Source organism: Trachinotus anak, unplaced genomic scaffold (genome assembly GCF_046630095.1).
Source record: "Trachinotus anak isolate AG129_WGS33_773 ecotype Australia unplaced genomic scaffold, CSIRO_AGI_Tana_v1 ptg000016l, whole genome shotgun sequence".
NCBI lineage: Eukaryota > Metazoa > Chordata > Actinopteri > Carangiformes > Carangidae > Trachinotus > Trachinotus anak.
In genome coordinates, this window is record NW_027273867.1 from 14,924,618 (window position 1) to 14,942,884 (window position 18,267).

The 18,267-nt window shown below is 42.5% G+C and overlaps 1 protein-coding gene across 2 annotated transcripts in view; it reads left to right on the plus strand.

The window, feature by feature from the left end:
• The window catches only part of pard6gb (par-6 family cell polarity regulator gamma b), a 32,695-nt gene that overhangs the window by 6,088 nt on the left and 8,340 nt on the right, over window positions 1–18,267 (plus strand). The window lies entirely within an intron of this gene.

An 18,267-nucleotide genomic window follows, 5' to 3' on the forward strand; every position in this document is an offset into this window, starting at 1 on the left:
CTGGAGTGGGTCTTGATTGCTAGCCCGCCAGCCGGCGAGCAAGCATACAAATGAATCTATCACCATTCACATCCATTCATACCCTCGATCCTTCATGGAATGCCTCTGGCTCGGTTGTGTAATGAACATGTACACTCCAGGGTATTGTTTAAATTGCCGTGCAGGGGTTCAGATACAAAAGCTAGCCACAGTGCAGTGAATTATCTTGTCGCAGATTTCTCATAAGAAATTAAGTTAAAATATTCAAGAGGCCCCGCCAGACTTCTCTATTGTGCGACTCGCTGTCTTGAGCGTTGGTATGGCTGGAGATGAATTAGCTCATTATATGTTGCTGATAAGACATTTGCCAAAGTTGTTTAATGTCAAACTGAAAGTTTTGAATGTTGATTAAACAGCTTTTTAGGATAGTGTAACTTTTTTCTTTCTTTTTCTTTTTCTTTTTTTTTCTATCAATCAACTTTGGAAACACATTAATTTTTTATGTTGGTGGAGCTGGTGATTGTTTCACATGAGGTGGCTCTACTCCTGAGCTTGTGATGTTTGCAAACTCCAAATTTAAGCATAATTTGGCATGGTCTCGCATATTGTTATATCATGTTATGCATCGTTATAATTAATTCCAAAGACTTGTAGTTGATCTCCGAGTGGCTCAAACAACCCAGCTCTTAGCAAGATGTCACCCATCTCATCTCTTTACTCACCTCTGTCCTGTCCTGCTGGACATCACTAACATCCAGATAGGATATCTCTGTTCAATGGGACGGGATGTATAACAAGTATGACCTTTGTCACATTCTCTTCGTATCCCATTCTCACTTTCTGCCATGCTCCAGAATACCTTCGAGGGATTGAGCGATCATTGTTGAAGGACAGATTCGGTTGCTAAGAAGGGACTTATTTAGTGCTGTTGTGGTGTAAACACAACGCTGACATGGTGATGTGGTTCAGGGGAATGTGCACTGTTGTGACTGATGCTGCAGCCGTATGAGCATCTTAAGGCCTCACTGCAGTCTATTGTTCGCTGCTAGACAAAGAGGTGTGTGTCTGTGTGTGTTTAACAGCGTGAGTACCTCATGCCTCAGAAGAGCTCTCCCTGCACCCAGTGTGGTACATGCACGAGAAAGTGTCCGCCTGTGTGATAATGACTGTATCAGTCAGTACCAGCCTGTTAGCACAGGTCATCAGTGAGCGAGCTCTCGGTGTCACAGTCCCAGACCCTCAGCAGACCACCCCAGATGAAAGAAAAGGCTTCACATGCTCGCACATAAAGACACTGTGACTCACCCCTCAGTCAGAGCAGGGGCAGTCTGTGTAACTTAAACTGGACTGGCCTTTCATATGGATATGAGTACAAAAAGAAAAAAAAAAAAACACATTTAATTGGACTTCTCCCCTGAAAGCTCAGCCAACAACGTTTTCATGTCTCTCCTCTTCCATTTAAAGGCAAGAAAATTAAAAGATCTCAAATACAACAAATAAGTTGTTACAATGGGTAAAACATGTCTTTGTTTCAGTGTAGGCTGCCACATAGAACAAAATGTTCAAAACTCCCAAGTTCATGGAAACATTGTACAATAAGTGTTTTTAAAGGCTCTCAGCAGAGTTAAAGATGAAACACAAAGGGAGTCAGGAGGGAAAATGGAAGACATGAAAGGAGGACAAGGAGAGGAGGGGTCTCCAAGGCTGAGTAAGAGTGGAAAGTCCTGCGGTGCATCTAAGGTGTGCACACAGCCCCTCTGCCCCACCCTGACAAGACAAGTTTCTGTGACTGGCCTTGTGTGTCTTTGTGTGTGAATACTTTCACCCAATTTAACAATAGGTATCATTATCGTTTGTGTGTGTGTGTGTGTGTGTGTGTGTGTGTCTCTTTTATCTACCTGACACCCACCTTTTGGGCTTAGATTGCCATTGTTGGTCACTTGAGCACGTGCAGCAGTTGTGTGTCAACACAATGATAATCCTGCTGATGATACCTGATGTTTCCCCCTGTGGGCAAAAAGTGGCAGCTTGTCTAATGATGACCTTCGCCTACAGAATAGATGTTTACACTTTGTGGGTTATTAGTCTTTCGGCACAGACGATTACACAGGACTCATCTTCAGTCAGAGTGAGGAGACGTTAAACCATAACTCCTGTGTTGTTTTTATGCCTCTGCACCGCCAGCAGCCACAGCTGGAGGCATTATGTTTTCAGGTTGTCCGTACGTCCGTCCCATTCTAGTGAAAGCGATTTCACTAGAATTTCCTCAGCTTTGGCGCAAACATTCACTTGGACTCAAGGGATGAACTGATTAGAATTTGTTGGTCAAAGGTAAAGGTCATGATGTCCTCACAAAATACAGTTTTGGCCATAACCTACAAATTCATACCTTATTTATAACACAATTTAACACAAATTTGCTAATAGGATAAAATGATGAAGTGATGACATTTTATATCCAGATAGTCAAAGGTCAACTTCACTGTGTCATCACAATGTTCTGCAAAAACACTTCTGGTCATTATTCACTGCTCTCACTCAGGAAGGGGAGATTGTGACCATATTTCCTGCAACACGGCTGGTTGGCAGAGGCATGCAACTATGAGGCGGTAATACTAGGTGTATTTTGAACCAGGAAAACCACTGATATTTAAAACACATAAGGCAGAGTTACTCCAAAACAGACAGAGGCATTGTTGCAGTTTCAGTCTTACTGCACCAATTCTTCTCTCTCCTTTCAGAATAACTCCACTCTAATTTGTATTTTGAAGTTATCTATGCTGTCTGTCCTCACCTCTTCATTATTAGTTGTTGAGTCTGTCAGGACTAATTTTCCTACTTGACAAGAAGCTGTTTGCTGTAAACTCTGAAAATGATTCCGCAGACTTGAAAGATGCCAGATTTACATGGTTGATCAGAGTACGCATGAAGCAGTACTTTGTTTTTCTCTTGGTTTTTATAATAATGTCACTGCGTCAAAGAGAGAAATCCTTTAAGAGTCTATCGTTTTGCAGCTACATAGCAGGTTTTATTGCCAGCCAACAATAATAGGTGCAGTGAGGTGTAACATTTTTCACTTTGGATATGTTTCAGTCTATTAGGATGAAAATTGATGAATTGTGTTTTCAGGAACAGGAAATGTCTTTTATCTGCCTGCAGTAGAAAGGAGCCTCTCTGTCTGAAATCATTTACATAGTAACTAAGGCCACAGGCAAACTGTTTGTAACATAATGATTAACACAAAGAAATTAGACTGAGAGAAAACATACCTTGGGCCACTGAGCCGTGCAGGAATGTTTGAACATGTACGTAGTGTGTAAATAATGATGGTGGTTATTGAGTGACTGCTGCATAAACAGGGGATGACGCTGGCAGCATACATCTTCATGTGGACTATACCTGTCTGTGCTTTTCATTTGAAAAGTTTAAGGGGGGATGAAAACAGTGTCGAAAGTAAGATTCTGTCGCTTCTGTATTATTATTATTATTATTATTATTATTATTATTATTATTATTATTATTATTATGTCAAAACCTGTGGTGGTAAAACATATCAGTTTGTAGAGGGGGGGGGGGGTGGCCAACTTCTCAGAGGGAAGTGTCCTACTGGGACACTTCAACATTTCTCATGCTCAACACAATCAGGTGGGGGGAGGGGCGAGCGAGTGATGGGAAGAAATGGGGCGCATCAAAAGATTTGTGGCGAAAGAGGAGTGAATGAGGAGGCTCTGTATGTGGAGGTGGACTCCTTGTCTGGTCACATGTGTGGGTGTGTGATTGTAGTAGTTTAGTCATGTGTGGACGGCTGATGATAGATGTGGGACTGGGGTCACACGGACGTTTCAGCTCCTGACATTGCTGTGAGTTTGTGCACGTTCATTGCAGAGAAAGGGATCCGATTACAAAATCTTGATCAAGCTGTTAGTTTCCTACTTCCTGCTAAATATGTTTTAAAAGTTGCAGTTGGCGATTGGTCCTGCTGTGACAGACTGTGCTCAGAGGCATGTTGGATACACTTATCTGAGTAGTCTGACACTGTGTCAAGGGTTTATGGTGTGTTTATCTAGGGAAACTACCGTGGGTACTAACTGTTCATTCATATTATGGCTCTGGTGCAAAATGATGCAAATTAGGTTGTAGATAAGCATTAGAGGGAACGCTGCCTACATATTTATTTTAGGCCAAGTTAACTTGGACAGGAAACCGACCACTGGGCTGATGGATTTCCACATTTCTCCCTATTTAAAAAAAAAAAGAAAAAAAAAATGTAAATGATCCCTGTAAGTGGTAAAAACAGTGGACAGAATAGATCTGATCTACTCCCATGAGTCAGTTGTTGGAGTAGAAAAAGAAAGTGAGTGAGTGCTGGCAAACCTTGACACAATCTCCTACCTTCCCACACTACAGCAAAGACTATAGTAATCTTAATGATAGTCTGTGCACAGAACAATTAGGGTTCAAATAAGGCTATGTGTGTTAAATTTAATTTAAATTTTACCTGTAATTACTCTAATGGTCGACAAAAAAGTGTCTTCATCCAAGTAAAACACTGGCCTGTTTTTGCAGCTCAGTTTTTTTTTTGGGGGGGGGGAATGTTGAGTTGTTTTTGTAGACAGTGCCAGTGGCCTGCACACAGACTAAACTTTGAACAAAAAGAAGAGACCCCTGTTTGGCAAAGGGCTAAAAGTTTAAATAAATAGAGGTAGACGATGTGGGCCAAGGTCGAGCCTTGGGTGGCTTCATATCTAGCCTGCTGAGTGCCGGGGTTTACAGCTGCGATCTCCACACCTGTAAAAACTAGAGTGCCAGATATCCACAGCAGCCAGACTAAGGAGAGATGTGGCACCGTAGCATAAATAAAAAATTGCCAGAATGCAACAGCAGCCGCCAGTTAAAGCTAAAAAGTGCAGACGTCCAGACCAGTGCTTGTTTCTCAACAACTTGGACCGCACAGCTGTTTGGAGATCAAAGCAATGAGAGCATTATTACATTGCTATGGCTGCCTTGACTGTCTGCACTTTGCACACATGGCTGTGCTGCTTTTTCTTTTCTTTTTTCTTTTTTTTTTTTTGGCTCAGTTAAACTGTAAATGTGTTGTTATCAGAACAAAGCTGGGCAGGCTGTGAATACAGAGGTGTCATTTACTCTCAAAACTATTAAAGGAGCACAAGAGGAAAATGAATGCAGCATGATGTGAAAAGTGCATTAATGGGTTTAGTGTATTAGTCATCACCTTGAGAAGGTGTCTGTGTTCACTGGAAGCTGTTGACATCCAAACTTGACTTTTGATTTCTAAGGAAAAACACAAGCATACGATTATGAATGATTTTACTTTCTTACATTGTGGAGGAAGAGGTTTGAAATTGAAAAAAACTACCTTTTAAGAATAAGGTGTAGTTCTTCAGTGTATTTTGGGCTGTCAGCTGTGTATAGAGATGTTAGGGGATATAGATGATTGGTAAAGGTTTGACCTTAGCCAGACCTGACCTGACCTGACCCTGTCCATCTATGGAGTCACTCTGGCTAGGATCAGGAGCTCTGGTCAACCATCAGCCACACTCGAGCCACTTAGAAACTTTGCTGCAGTTTTGCATGGAATTTGGTTCTTAATGATTCAGTGTGTCGTTTATTGTTAAAATTAGGAATAGTCAAACGCTTGTTTAAAAAAAAAAAAAAAAAAAAAAAAAAAAAAAAAGAATGAAAAGTCATGAAAGTACGTGAAACAGAAACTCTGGTCTAATGCCTGAAACTGTCAGAGCCAAATGTTGAAATGGAGAGGATGTTTGGTGGGCTTGTGTTTGTTTTTTTTGTCTGCTTTTCTAGTTTTGCTGGACTCCATTTAAAGTTTCATAAAAACCTTATTTCCTCTCATAAAAGAATAAGATTGCAAGCAGGCACCTATTTTTTCCATGCTCTTGATACTGAAATTTCGATTTTACATATGAATCTGTACTGACTTTGGAACATTTTGCAATATCTTTATTTTTCTCATTATTCTCAGTTGCACTTATTTTGTGTTTTGGGCTATGATATAGTCTTTTTTTATATATATATTCAGTGTACACTAAGGCATTTTAGCTCCAGAAGGTACAATTTCTCTTCACTGTTTCACACAAAGACTTAATATACAAGTGTGTCTGTGCAGATACATAAAGCAGCCATTGTGCATTTCAGATCCACAATGTCTGTTGTGTTCCCCTCTCAGTCTGTGTGATGTTATACTGGCCAACTACAGGAATCCTGTCAGCACATCTGGCCACTCTCGCACCATGGCCACAGGGCCTCTGAGAACACATGGAGGTGTGTGTGTGTGTGTTTGTGTTTGTGTCTGTGTGTGTACTTATGCTCACATGGCTCTGTTCACTGGATGGGATTGTACAGCAGATGTGTCAACATGCCAGTGCTCAGTCATGGTAGCTGAAGGTCAAAGCTGTGCCTCCCCCAACCCCAATGTAGATCCATGCAGACAAGACAAAGAGCCACTTCAGTAATTAGCATTGGCTCTTGATCCCAGCCAGATCTCACAAAGCTGATTTAGCCCTCGGACAGTGGATTAAAAAAGATCTCTTGACTGTTATAGATAATTCTGAATTTGTTCGTGCCAATGTGCAGCTTTTTCTGTTCTGTCTTCTTTGCTCACTTTCATTTTGGATGCTGTTTGGTGGCTTAATCACTTGCATTCCAGCCACACAATCAAATACCATGGTGCAGAAAGCATCCCTTTCCTCATACCAGCAGATCTATTTTGGTCATGTAAAAACCCTGTCTCATTGCCATGCCTTTTTGTGACGCTCTTCTCTGAACATCACCGTCATTAAGAGTGAGTTTGAGTGTGGTCTTTTATTGTCGGGCTTCCACTACCTTTGTGCTTGGTACAAGAGAGTGGCCAGAGGCAGTGCAACGACAGAGCTGGTTTAGTGAAAGGGATCGCTATGATGCAACAAGCCCATACGCTGCCTACTGCTCCTTGAAAGAGACAGCAGCTGTCTTTTAAAACCCCATCTCTGTTTTTTTTTTTTGTTTTTTTTTTCCTCTCTCTTGTACTTTTGTTTTCTTTGTTCCGTCTCCACCCTTCTGTGCTTTCCCTTTTCCTGAGGACAGTGAGCAGTTACTGTCAGAGGGACTTCAACAAAACCCCGCAACCCGTCCATCCGATCACCTTGGTCTGCATTCAGGAATGCTGTTTTAGGTATCTGCTTAGACTGATCCTCATTCTTTTCACTTTAGAGCCAAGGCATGACTCAGTTGTCAAGGGCGAGGGAGAGAAAACCACGGCAGACAGTGGGGAGTCAGCCTGACAGTAAGAAAGACAGACAGGCATGGAGAGGGGAGGAAAGGAGGGAGGAGTGGGCAGGTTCAGTCCACCTCCATGCAGTGGTCTGGCTGTTATCCTCTTGTTGCAATCTGAGCCAACGGAAATCAGGAATTTTCTGGGGAAAAGGGGAAGCCCGTGCGAGCAGAGGTGCCACGAGCAAATGTCACGGACAGTAAGAGACAAAAAGCCTTTTATTAGAGCTTTTTGTAGGAGTTACAGATACTTTGATGGTACATGTGTTTTACACTCAGCGGGCAGCAGCACAGGAAACTGCGCCGCCTTTGAAAATGCCTCAACTCATGCAAGTGAGGTGTTTAAGGCCTAGTCAGTGTAGGAAATTTCTCCTTGCCCTCTACATGGGAAAGGTTTCTGTGCCATAAAGCCTTTTAGGTAGGGTGTGTGGGCTTCCCTATAAAACCTGTGTGTGGCCCTTTCACTGCGTGTCTCCAGACAATGCCAGCCGTAGTTAGAGGGTGATGGAGATGCCAGGAGCAGGACAGAGCCGCAGCAGCCGTGTCCGACGGGGAGCTGCCTCTCTTTGTGCCTCCGCCTGCGAAGGCACTGCAAACCAGCTTGGATGATGCTGTAAATCATGTCAGCTGGCACACACAAAAAAAGGGACAAACATGTGCATGACTGAACACAAACACACAAATCCACACCCATACTAAACATGCAGCTAGATGCAAGCACCTCCGTTACATCCACTTTGTACTTATGTGTGTCATTCTATGGTAACTGCACCACAACAGTCTTTTGCTTTAACTGTAACAAAGCATTTCCTTGTGGAGGATGCACACACGGCAGCTTGTTCATGTGCGTCACATATCACAGCTCACACACATGTTGAGTCCTTCTCTCTGTTCCTGAGGCCTGGGAGGGGAGGTCCTGTCTTTTAATTAAACTTGTGAGGGCTGTTTTGTTTGGCAAAACTATATTGGTGTTTGTGTTTCCTAAGTCCCTGCTTTCATTTTGGTTTACGACCCCAGCTTTGAACCGAGTCCCCGCTCCCCCACAATGAAGTTTCCAGACAGTGTGGGACAGGAGTGTCTGTGTGGGGACATTCCTCCAATCTGTCTCTATCTTTCTGATGAGAATTTTATAGATTTATTTTTCCACGTTTTAAACCCCTAAGTCAGCAGAGTCTCCTTTTTTGTTTTACATGATCACAAATTGTTGAAAAAGTGTCGGTTTAGCAGATAATGAAAACTGCGTAAATGTTTTCTCCAGTGTTTGCCGTGCCAATTTCCTGAAGGATGCAGCCGATTTGCAGTTCATCATATTGGTAAAAATGAACAATACACACAGCTGCTCTCAATTCAGAAAGGCCTCAACACCTTGACAGACTTTCTGTGATTATGACTCCTGACTCTCAGAAACTCAGTGGCTGGGTTGAGATTGACCTCATCCTGCATCTAAATAAGCCCAGAGACGCAGGCTCTGGAAATTGTATGCTGGATGTGATGAATATAGCCAGTCCTTCAGGGACAAACAAACAACTTCCTAAGCGTCCACCACCACCACCACCACCACCACTACAGCCACTCCTCAGCAGCATGAACCTTCAAAGAGGGAAATCAAGCTTGAAATACTTGAGTGCCTTATTGCTTTCCCGGCTTGAAAGTGGAATGAAATCCTTTGACATGTGTGACCTAGAACTTCCAACTATGTGTGGGTTTTGGTCTTTGTTTAAGTGTTTATTTGTATGTTGGGCAGGGCTTGCTTTGGACCTCAAAGGACAGCAGTGTGGATGAAGACAGTAGTTTATCTATACAATAGAATTTTACCTTCTTTGGAGCCCTTGTATAACATTTTACTTTTGACTCCTATAGAAAATGAGCATGGTGCGAAAGAAAATGTTGGTATTCATTCATTTCATGTATAAGTGAAAAGAAAAACACTTAAAATTCTTAGTAAGAGGACTGGTGAGAGTTTGCTGAGAGTTTGTCTTGCTGAGAGTTATATGTTATAGTTATTATATAGCTATAGCTGCCTGGTTGCTGGCTGTAACCTGACATTGAATGGACAAATGTGAGACTAGAATCAATCTTCTCATTTTTTTTCTGCTACAAAATAACTAAACTCATTACCCAAAATGTTGGACTATTCCATTAACACTGGGTTTTGCTGTCAGCCCCTCAGACTCAGAGCAACAGCTTGTTTTTAGATTCCCCATTTTGCATCGAGAGGGCCGGTCACTGAAGAGGCAGAGATGCCGGTTTTATCATATACGGTCGATCATGCAGTCATCCTAACAGACTAGAAAGCAGTGGACCCTTTAGAGGTGTTTTGTCACAGTGGCTATTCACTCTGTCCACCTCCACTTAGAGGAAAACACAGAAAATAGCTGCTGTAATGCATTAAACATCATAGGTTTGTGATAACTAACAGTGAAGGGATGGTTTTTCCTTCAGGCAGGACTGAGACAATACTGCGACTGGTCGAATAAGAGAATGCAGTGGAAAATTCCCAGGCCAAGTTTAGAACCGAGCCACGAGCAAAGTGAGGGAAGAGGGTGAAGATTTGGGGTTAGAGGGAGCGGGGAATATGGACGCTGGGTGGGTGTTAGTGGGTTTTTGAGGGAGGAGTAGCTGGTTTGTGCAGAGACGGCTCGCTGTGGGACTGCTCACTGCAGTTCCTGTTTAATTACAGCTCTACTGAGGGACAAGGCCAGGCACGCTCTGCCTGTGTATCTGAAAACTCACACTAATTCACACATGCTAATGTTATAAACACGAGTAGTGAGCGAGGGATTTGTGTCCTTTGAGGAAATGTTAGTTTACCTCACCCCATCAAAGCACACGGGTTTGCTTGAAGAGTGTCGCTGATGCCCACATCGTTTTATGTTCTTTTCACAAATTTCCCACCATGACTCTTCTGGTTTGTCGTCCATGCGCTCACCATCTCCTCCGGGGTTAGGCTACAGCCGAACAGTTTGTCAGTGGCGGTTACATTTTCAAATCTTTGGATCATTTCCAAACCACTCATTTGAATTGTTATCTTCTAAACAATAGCACCGCATCCACTTCTTTTTATGGCCTCAGAGACAACATGTAGCTTTCTGGCATGAGCAGGTTGAGCCACGAGAGCTAGCTAGCATAACATGAACCCAGTATTGCCTCTGCAAAGGGTTATTTTTGGAGTCCATAATTACAAAGGAGGGACTGACTTTGCTTCTCGACAGCTCATCCACAGCAAACACACTCACCACTGGCAAGGTTTGGAGCCACCCAGCTCACTTAAAGTTAGCTGTGTCTTGGCTACAAACCTTATAAACAAGCTCATACTAACAGCTGGCAACTTGCCTAAGATTTAGTTAATAAACAAGCAAATATGTCTGTACACCTAGTTTTATAATTAAAGTAAGGCACTGAACTTCCCACTTTGCTTTGAAATTAATGAGGCTGTTGTGCATACTGCTGCTGGTGCACATGGCGGGCTCATATGCTATAAATACTTTACATTGCAAACAAACACACACACTCCTTGTCCCCTGAAACCCATCAGATGTGCTCGACCTCGTAGCACGTGAGTTCATTTGCTTTCCCCATTTGATGACCAGAAGTTGGCCAGAAGTTCACTGTGCCTGAGGCAAGAACCTCTATCCAGAACGAAACGCACTGACCATGAACGCCTGTTCAAACATGGCTGTTAAAGAGTGTGTACGAGTGTGTTGTATGAGCTCTTGATTGTGTCCTTCTTTCTGCATGTTTTTTATTGTGTGTATTTCTTTTTTGTTTGTTTGTTTGTTTTTGTTTGTTTTTTTTTTTTAGTCTGGGGATACTCCATCACTGACCATGTGTACACAACACTAAAACGATTACATGCAATTTTATTTCAATGACCACAATGAACAGACGGTCAAGCCTTTAGCATAAAAAAGGAATGTGTTTGTAACACAACCCATTTAGTAGACGTTGGATGTGTTTTTCCTCAAAATGGTCTGATCTGGTCTGCTGAGAGGGAGTTGACTGTTTCTTTAGGGTTGTTTACTCTTCTGGTATCCCCATGTGGCCAAGCCACACTGACGAAATCTGAGACCATTTTCTTGTTTTTCTTTTTTTTTTTTAGGCAAAAAGGGGGGGCTGCATTTTGGAGTTATTTATCACATTTTCTTCTTTACCTCCAAATTATGGTAGTTAAGTGTATTATGGCATGCTGGATTTGTGGGGACTTAATGCAACAGTAGTGTGTGTGTGTGTGTGTGTGTGTGTGTGTGTGTGTGTGTGTGTGTGTGTGTGTTCGCGCGCTCGAGGAATTAAAAGAACAATTACAGCCAGCTAAGAGCATAGCCATATATAGGTCATGGGGCTAAAACAATGAGACAAGCTGTCATGCCCCTCACCAGCCTGACAAATCTTCAGCCTTAACACGCACTGGAGAGCTTTGATTGGCTAGAATAAAGCCAGAAGTGTTTATGATTGGCTGATCACAAATCACCAGACCTGGCAATGAGCCTGACAATAGCCTCTGTAAACTTCATTCAACATCAAAGTTAATCACAAAGCGGATGCAAAGCACATGTCTTATTTGTGGTTTGTCCATGGTGCAATTGATTGATCTTGATTGAATTGACTGGATATTTGGCTTTAATGTCATACTATAGAGCGAGTCTGTCTTGAGTGATCAGTAGAATGATTCAGAGCTTCACAGCTGTCTCTTGTCTAATACTTTTTGATTAATACATCTGTGATTCAGGATCAGCTCACTAATTCCAAAGGAAATTGAGCAAGATGGATCTTTGATTTCCAGTATGCAAGAGGACATCTCTTCACTGAGTCCTCATATACAGTAAATGTTCTCCAGGAGAGGAGTGAGGAGGCCTCAAAGTGAGTAACTCTGATTGTATTAGAAAAACACCCCCTATTGCATGCCTTTCAGTCATAGTCACATAAAGGTGGACTTGTCTGGTTTACTCGGTCTGCCCATTGTGAATGGATGCTGCACTGGCACATTCATTAATACACCTTCATAGATTAAGTTTTTTTTTTTTTTTTCCAAAATCCTTCCTATTCAGTAAAATACGCTGGCTTAAACACCCCTGAGCTGACTCACAAATGTATGGCAGGAATAAAAAGACACACCGTGAGAAGACGCTGCCCCTTCTCCCACCCGCCCCCCCTCCCCCGAGTTGGTAGTTCATTCAGGCAAACTCAGCAGTTCAGGATGGGAGAGGAAGGAAAAGAATGGAGGAGGGGAGGAATGAGCCCTGACTCTTGTGCTGATATGAATTGTGTCCCAGAGACTCGCTGAAACAATGGACACTGACAGCTCATGTGGAAATTCTCCCACAGATAGTTTTGATATGCTGTGCGTGTGTGCGTGTGTGCGTGTGTGCGTGTGTGTGTCAGTCAGAGAGCGGGAGAGAGAGAGTACTGATATGGCTGCAGAGCCTAGATGAAGTAAACCACAAATGGAGTCAGTGGAGCAAAGCAGGAGCAGGAAGAACCAAGGATCTGTGTCACCACACACAGGAAGTGTTCTGTTATGCTGTGTGGTTGTGTAAGAGAGGGTGTTGGTATTTTCAGGTGCAGGGGAGGATGGGACTGAGGCCTGTCCAAGCTTGCAAAAGGATTTACCCAATCACACCCGGGGCAATGGGGGGCCCTCACCTGGAGGCCGGAAAGGGCCTTTTCATTGACCCTTGTTCATGACTGAATAGAGGTCAGTGAGGGAGCTGGCGCTAATGGCAGAGTCCAACACATACCAGTGCAAATCTCACGCTGGATCCCCTTCAAAGGATTAAGAATGGTAATGTCAAACTGGATCAACAACAAAAGTGGACAAGAAGCTCATAATCAGCCAAGACTATCATACTGAGTTGTTCAAAACAATGCATGTTTGAGTGCCAGGGCTTCTCAATAGACAAGGTGTGTGTGTGTGTGTGTGTGTGTGTGTGTGTGTGTGTGTGTGTGTGTGTGACTGTGTGTGTGTGTGACTGTGTGTGACTGTGTGTGACTGTGTATTTGTCTTTGTCTGCTTAGGATAAGGATAAAAAATGATCTCATTCGCATTCGGGGACAACATTTTCTCTGGCCACTTATAAGTCGAGTTGTATCGTGAGGGATTATTTTTCTTGCCCATGGTGTGAATGAGCCGAATGTCTCCAGAGGCAGCTTCATAACAAAGGATCACTTTTCCTGTGGGCTGATGTAAGACCTTCTCAGCAAGACCTCTTCTGTGAAGACAGTCTCGCCCCTTTCTCAGTTGCTCTCTCTCCTCGTCTCTCTCTCCCCTTAAACCGGCAGTTCACCACAAATGAAATTGAAATTGGCTCACCGTGATGAGTTGTTACTCTTTTCACCTGTTTACAGAAGGAAATTTGTTCGTTTTTTAATCTGTATCTGTCTGCTTCTCATTTCCTTACCTGCCTGCTTGAATGTCACGTCCTCCATGTCTGTCTGTTTGCAGCGCGCGTGTGTGTGTGTGTGTGTGTGAGACGGTGAGAGAGCCAGAGACCATAATCCTCCTAGTCTGCTTGTTGTCTGTCATCTGTAGCCAATAAAAGGTTAGAAAGTGACTCTAATTCAGATCAGTGCCACGGAGGTTTAAGTGGACAGAGGTGGAGGATGCAGACAAGGGCAGTAGTAGAGGAAATGAGCCCCAACCCAGGACCCAGCTATAGTCTGTCTAATTGGGTGGGTGGTCATCTTTTACTGCCACAGGTCCTGGGTCTGTGTCCACCTGAGTGGACTGAAATGGATCTGAGCACGCTTTTTAGCTCTTATGATATGTCGTAATCGCCACATGAGAAAATATGTTTGGAAATCAGTAGCCTATGTAAAAGATTTCACCTGTTATTGTGGGTGTTTGTTGGTTTGTTTGTTTGTCAGCAGGATTATGAAAAAAGAACTGAATTGATTTGTGCCAAATTTGGCAGAGGGATGGGGCCTGGGCCAAAGGAAGAACCCAATAAATTTTGGTGCAGATCCAGGATTTCTTTTATCAGGTTCCTGCAAGAGAAAGCAGTTTTCAACACTTTTGTCAATTTCTCAAAAAACTAAATCTGATATATTTATAGTGTTGACATATACTTTACAGTTAGGTGCAGATCCAAATAGTAATCTGGATTTGGTGGAAGAAAATGTTTGGCCTTGGTGGAGGTATGTGCTCTAGTGAGTTCCATTCAAGCTGTTGGTGCATGAAAATAGGACTTTCATTTGAAACATATAAATTATTTTTGGAATTAGTTTCTATGACTTTACACTTGTCACCTCGTACACCTCTTAGGACATTATTATTATTATTATTATTATTATCATTATTATTATTATTATTATTATTATTATGCGGCTAGTTAATTGTGCATAATGCTGCTGTGGGTGCCGGTGTTGTCTTTCTGTTTGGGTTGTCTGCGTCAAATTATCCTCAGTTCTACTAAAAAATGCTCTGCCTTTTTCAAGAAGTAAAATATGCATGTTTGTTTTCCACCATCAGGTCCAACATCTTGGACAAGTCAAGACCTCTACGTAGCGGAAGTTATAGATGGCTAAAGGGCAAAACAAACACATGAAAACCAGAAAGCCCATAAACTCAACTAATTGCTGCTTTTAAGTTCATTAGAGATGTATACTGTTGTAATACAGCTACAGTATGTAGATGTCTCAGTTCCTACATTTGGCTTCCAAATATATTTGGAAACTAAATGTACAAAGCTATATACCAAGGTATGTTATTGCAGGCTTCAGCGGTTTACACAGTATAGTAATAAGTAATGTTTCAGCTCACCCACCCCTCCACAGCAACCACTACATCCTCTTTACATGTGGGTTTATTATTCTTAGCCCTCCCTTATTCCCCCAACCTGTTTGCAGCAATTTAAATAACATGAATAATTTCAAAACGACGACAACGTTTGATGGGTTCATTCATTTCCTTATAAAACTATCTCAACAAGCTAATGCAAATGAACCGTGTTCCCTTTCTCTCACTCCTGAAGTGGGCTCACATGAATAATATTCACACAGGAGCAATAAATTTTGCTCTCTTCATTAAACAATGTGAAGCAAATCCAACTGAGGGTAAGTCTTTTCAGCCTGGGGCTCATTAAATGTTATTTGATGGTCGAAGAGGCTGAAGGCTGCTAAGCTTGTGTGCTGGTTTGTGAGTGTTGGAGAGGAGCTAAGAGTTTATGCAGTGATTGTTATTATGTTATGTTCTTATATGAATGTCTTTGTCATGGTAGAGCATCGGCTGTGTTTAAGAAAAATTGTCTATCAGGAAACAATATCTCATTTTTCCTCTTAGCTTTAGAGGCATTTAGAGTCATTCTGTGTTATCTTTTAGTCTGTCCTCTCTCACACGCATCCACTTAATCACTCACATGGACTCTCACACAAACAGAAGGCCAGACAGGTGGCAAGGACTTTGGTCCAAGTCTGCTGCTGTGACTTGTGTCACCACTACGCTGCCAGAATCTATTTCCCCTTATCCTCTCTTTGCCAGAACGCCTGTGAAGTGTATTATTTGTCATATGGTTGCAGGACTTGTGTGTGTTTTTTAATGTTAACACTTGAGCCTGATTGTTCATTGTCCTCTTTGAAATGAAAAAATCGGTCCCCTGTTTGTGGCTCCGTATATCTTTTCTTAAGAGTCCAAAAAGAGTCCTGGATTTCCATTAACTTTGTATTCCATGGTGACATTTATTTATATCTTTGCACGGGTAGTAAGCAGCGAAGGCAGCCCGGGTACCTGTGGGCCAGATGGCAGTGGAGACTTTGTGGAACTTAAATCAACAGCATGTGTTTTTTTTTGGTTGGAAACATCAGCAGAGAGGCAGCTGGATTAAAACTAGAAGCAGCAGTAGTAGAAGGAGGAGGAGGAGGAGGCGGCAGGAAGGTCTGAACCCCCACCGGCCCTTTTTTTTTTTTCTTGAACATTGGGGGGGGGGGTGCACTTGATGGAGTGTAGATTGTTCCTTTTGAGGAATGCAAGACCTGTCTACTTCATTGCTCTCCTCTTCCTCCCTCTTTGATGTTTCACCCTCCTCTCCTCTGTTATATGTCAGCCCTCTCTCTCTCACACACTCTCTCACACACACACACACACACACACACACACACACACACACACACACACACACACACACACACACACACACAAACACAGGTTAATCTCCTTATGTATGCACATGCACTCTCCTACTCCCTTTTTCTTTAAATACTCTTCTCTTGGTCTTAACCTCTGTTCCCCTTGTGATTTGGCTCAGCATCTGCATGTGTGTGCATAAAGTTGCTGGTGCTGTGTGGGGTCTGGTGTGTGTGTGTGTGTGTGTGTGTGTGTGTGTGTGTGTGTATGTTATGGGGGTGGGGTGATACCTGTAGCGAATCTTAAACCTGTGACTCTACCCACCGCACCCCACCCCACCCTACAGACCAAGCCAGAATGGAGCAGACAAGGCAGCTCCATTTAAGTTGTCCCAGATGTGCAGCTCGGCCCCTGTGTGCCACAGAAACTGCCAGTGAAATGAGTGCAGGGAGTGAAGGAATGGAGGGAGTGCATGCAGAGTGATACCCAGCACATATACAGGATGCATCCTAGAGTTCTGTCTTATTCCCTTGCAGATAGTTTCCGGTGACTCTCACCTGACTCTTCTTCAGTTTTTGTAATCTCAACTTCTTTTTTTTTTTTTTAATCTATCTGAAGCACGATGCTAATACAAAGGGTCTGATCAAGGCTCTATGCCCCTTTTTTCCTACCTTTTTTTTGTCCACGGTTCACATAGAAGTGAAAGCAGTTGTGCTTGTGTATATGAGTTCACTCCTGTGCACAGTGGTGCAAGAAATATTCAGATTATTTACTTATGTACAAGTCGTAATACCACAATTGAAAAATGTGTTTAAGTAAAATGTAAAATTTACATAAAATATGAAATTATGCAGAATGGCCCCTTTTTACTAAAGCTGTGAAATAAAGTCAAATTTCCCTTTAAAATGTGGTCAAATACAAGTATGAAGTATCATGAAATTGAAATCCTCAAGTAAAGCACAAATACCTCTAAACTGTGCTTGAGTATAGTACTTGAACAAATGTACTTAGTTACTTTTCACTTCTGCCTATCTTTTCTTTTCTATGCACCTAGCATAACAGAGCATGCACAAGATCACAGAAAATTCCAGTAAATTCCTGCCCAGACCTTCAGAGCAGCTGTCGATTATAACCACGTACATTTATCGAGCTTCTCCAAATTTCCACCCGGGCGCTGCCTCAACCACCCCTGCAAGAATGCGAAATATGTTTGCATGTTTCAAAAAAAAAAAAAAAAAAAAGTTCTTCTTTATTCTGTCTGGATTCTTTTTCCATGTTAGTGTTAGCTGAACGTCTTGGCAGCAGTCAGCCCCTAAACACACAGATAGACTTCCAGGCTGTCTCCAACGGGGAAGGAGAGGAGACGTCCAAGAATACTGATTGTTTTGGTTCATTCAATACATTTATGTGTGTACGTCTCATTGGAAGGGGCTCCACATGCGTGTTATTTTGACAAAGGTGAAAACTTGACCTGGCAACAGGAACAGCTTTAGAAGAAAAATGCCTTTTTTAGTATTCTCTGCAGTTCTGTTACATGGGAAAGAGATGTAGAAAAGTGCTGTTCAGCTCATTTTTCTGTATTTGGATTTGTTGTATGAAACCACTGGAGAGTCATGAAAACCAGCTATTTCTGAACCCCACGCTTTGAGGAGAAAGCAACACAAAGCACTCTGCATTTCATTAAATCACGTCTTTTCTAATGCAAACACGAGCAAAAAAATGCAAACGTAGTTAAAGGATTTTTTTTTTTTCAGTGGATGCATATGCCTACTGTACGGCTTTGTGCTGGGTTGCGTTGCTTCGTCCTGCACGGATCTGCTCTGTCACGTGCTGTTTCATCTCGTTCTACTTTATGCTATATTGCTGGTGGTTTTGAAAGTGAGGAGCCTCCAGCTGTGTGTGCGTGTGTATGTGTCTATCTGTGGGGCCCAGGAACGAAGCCGACT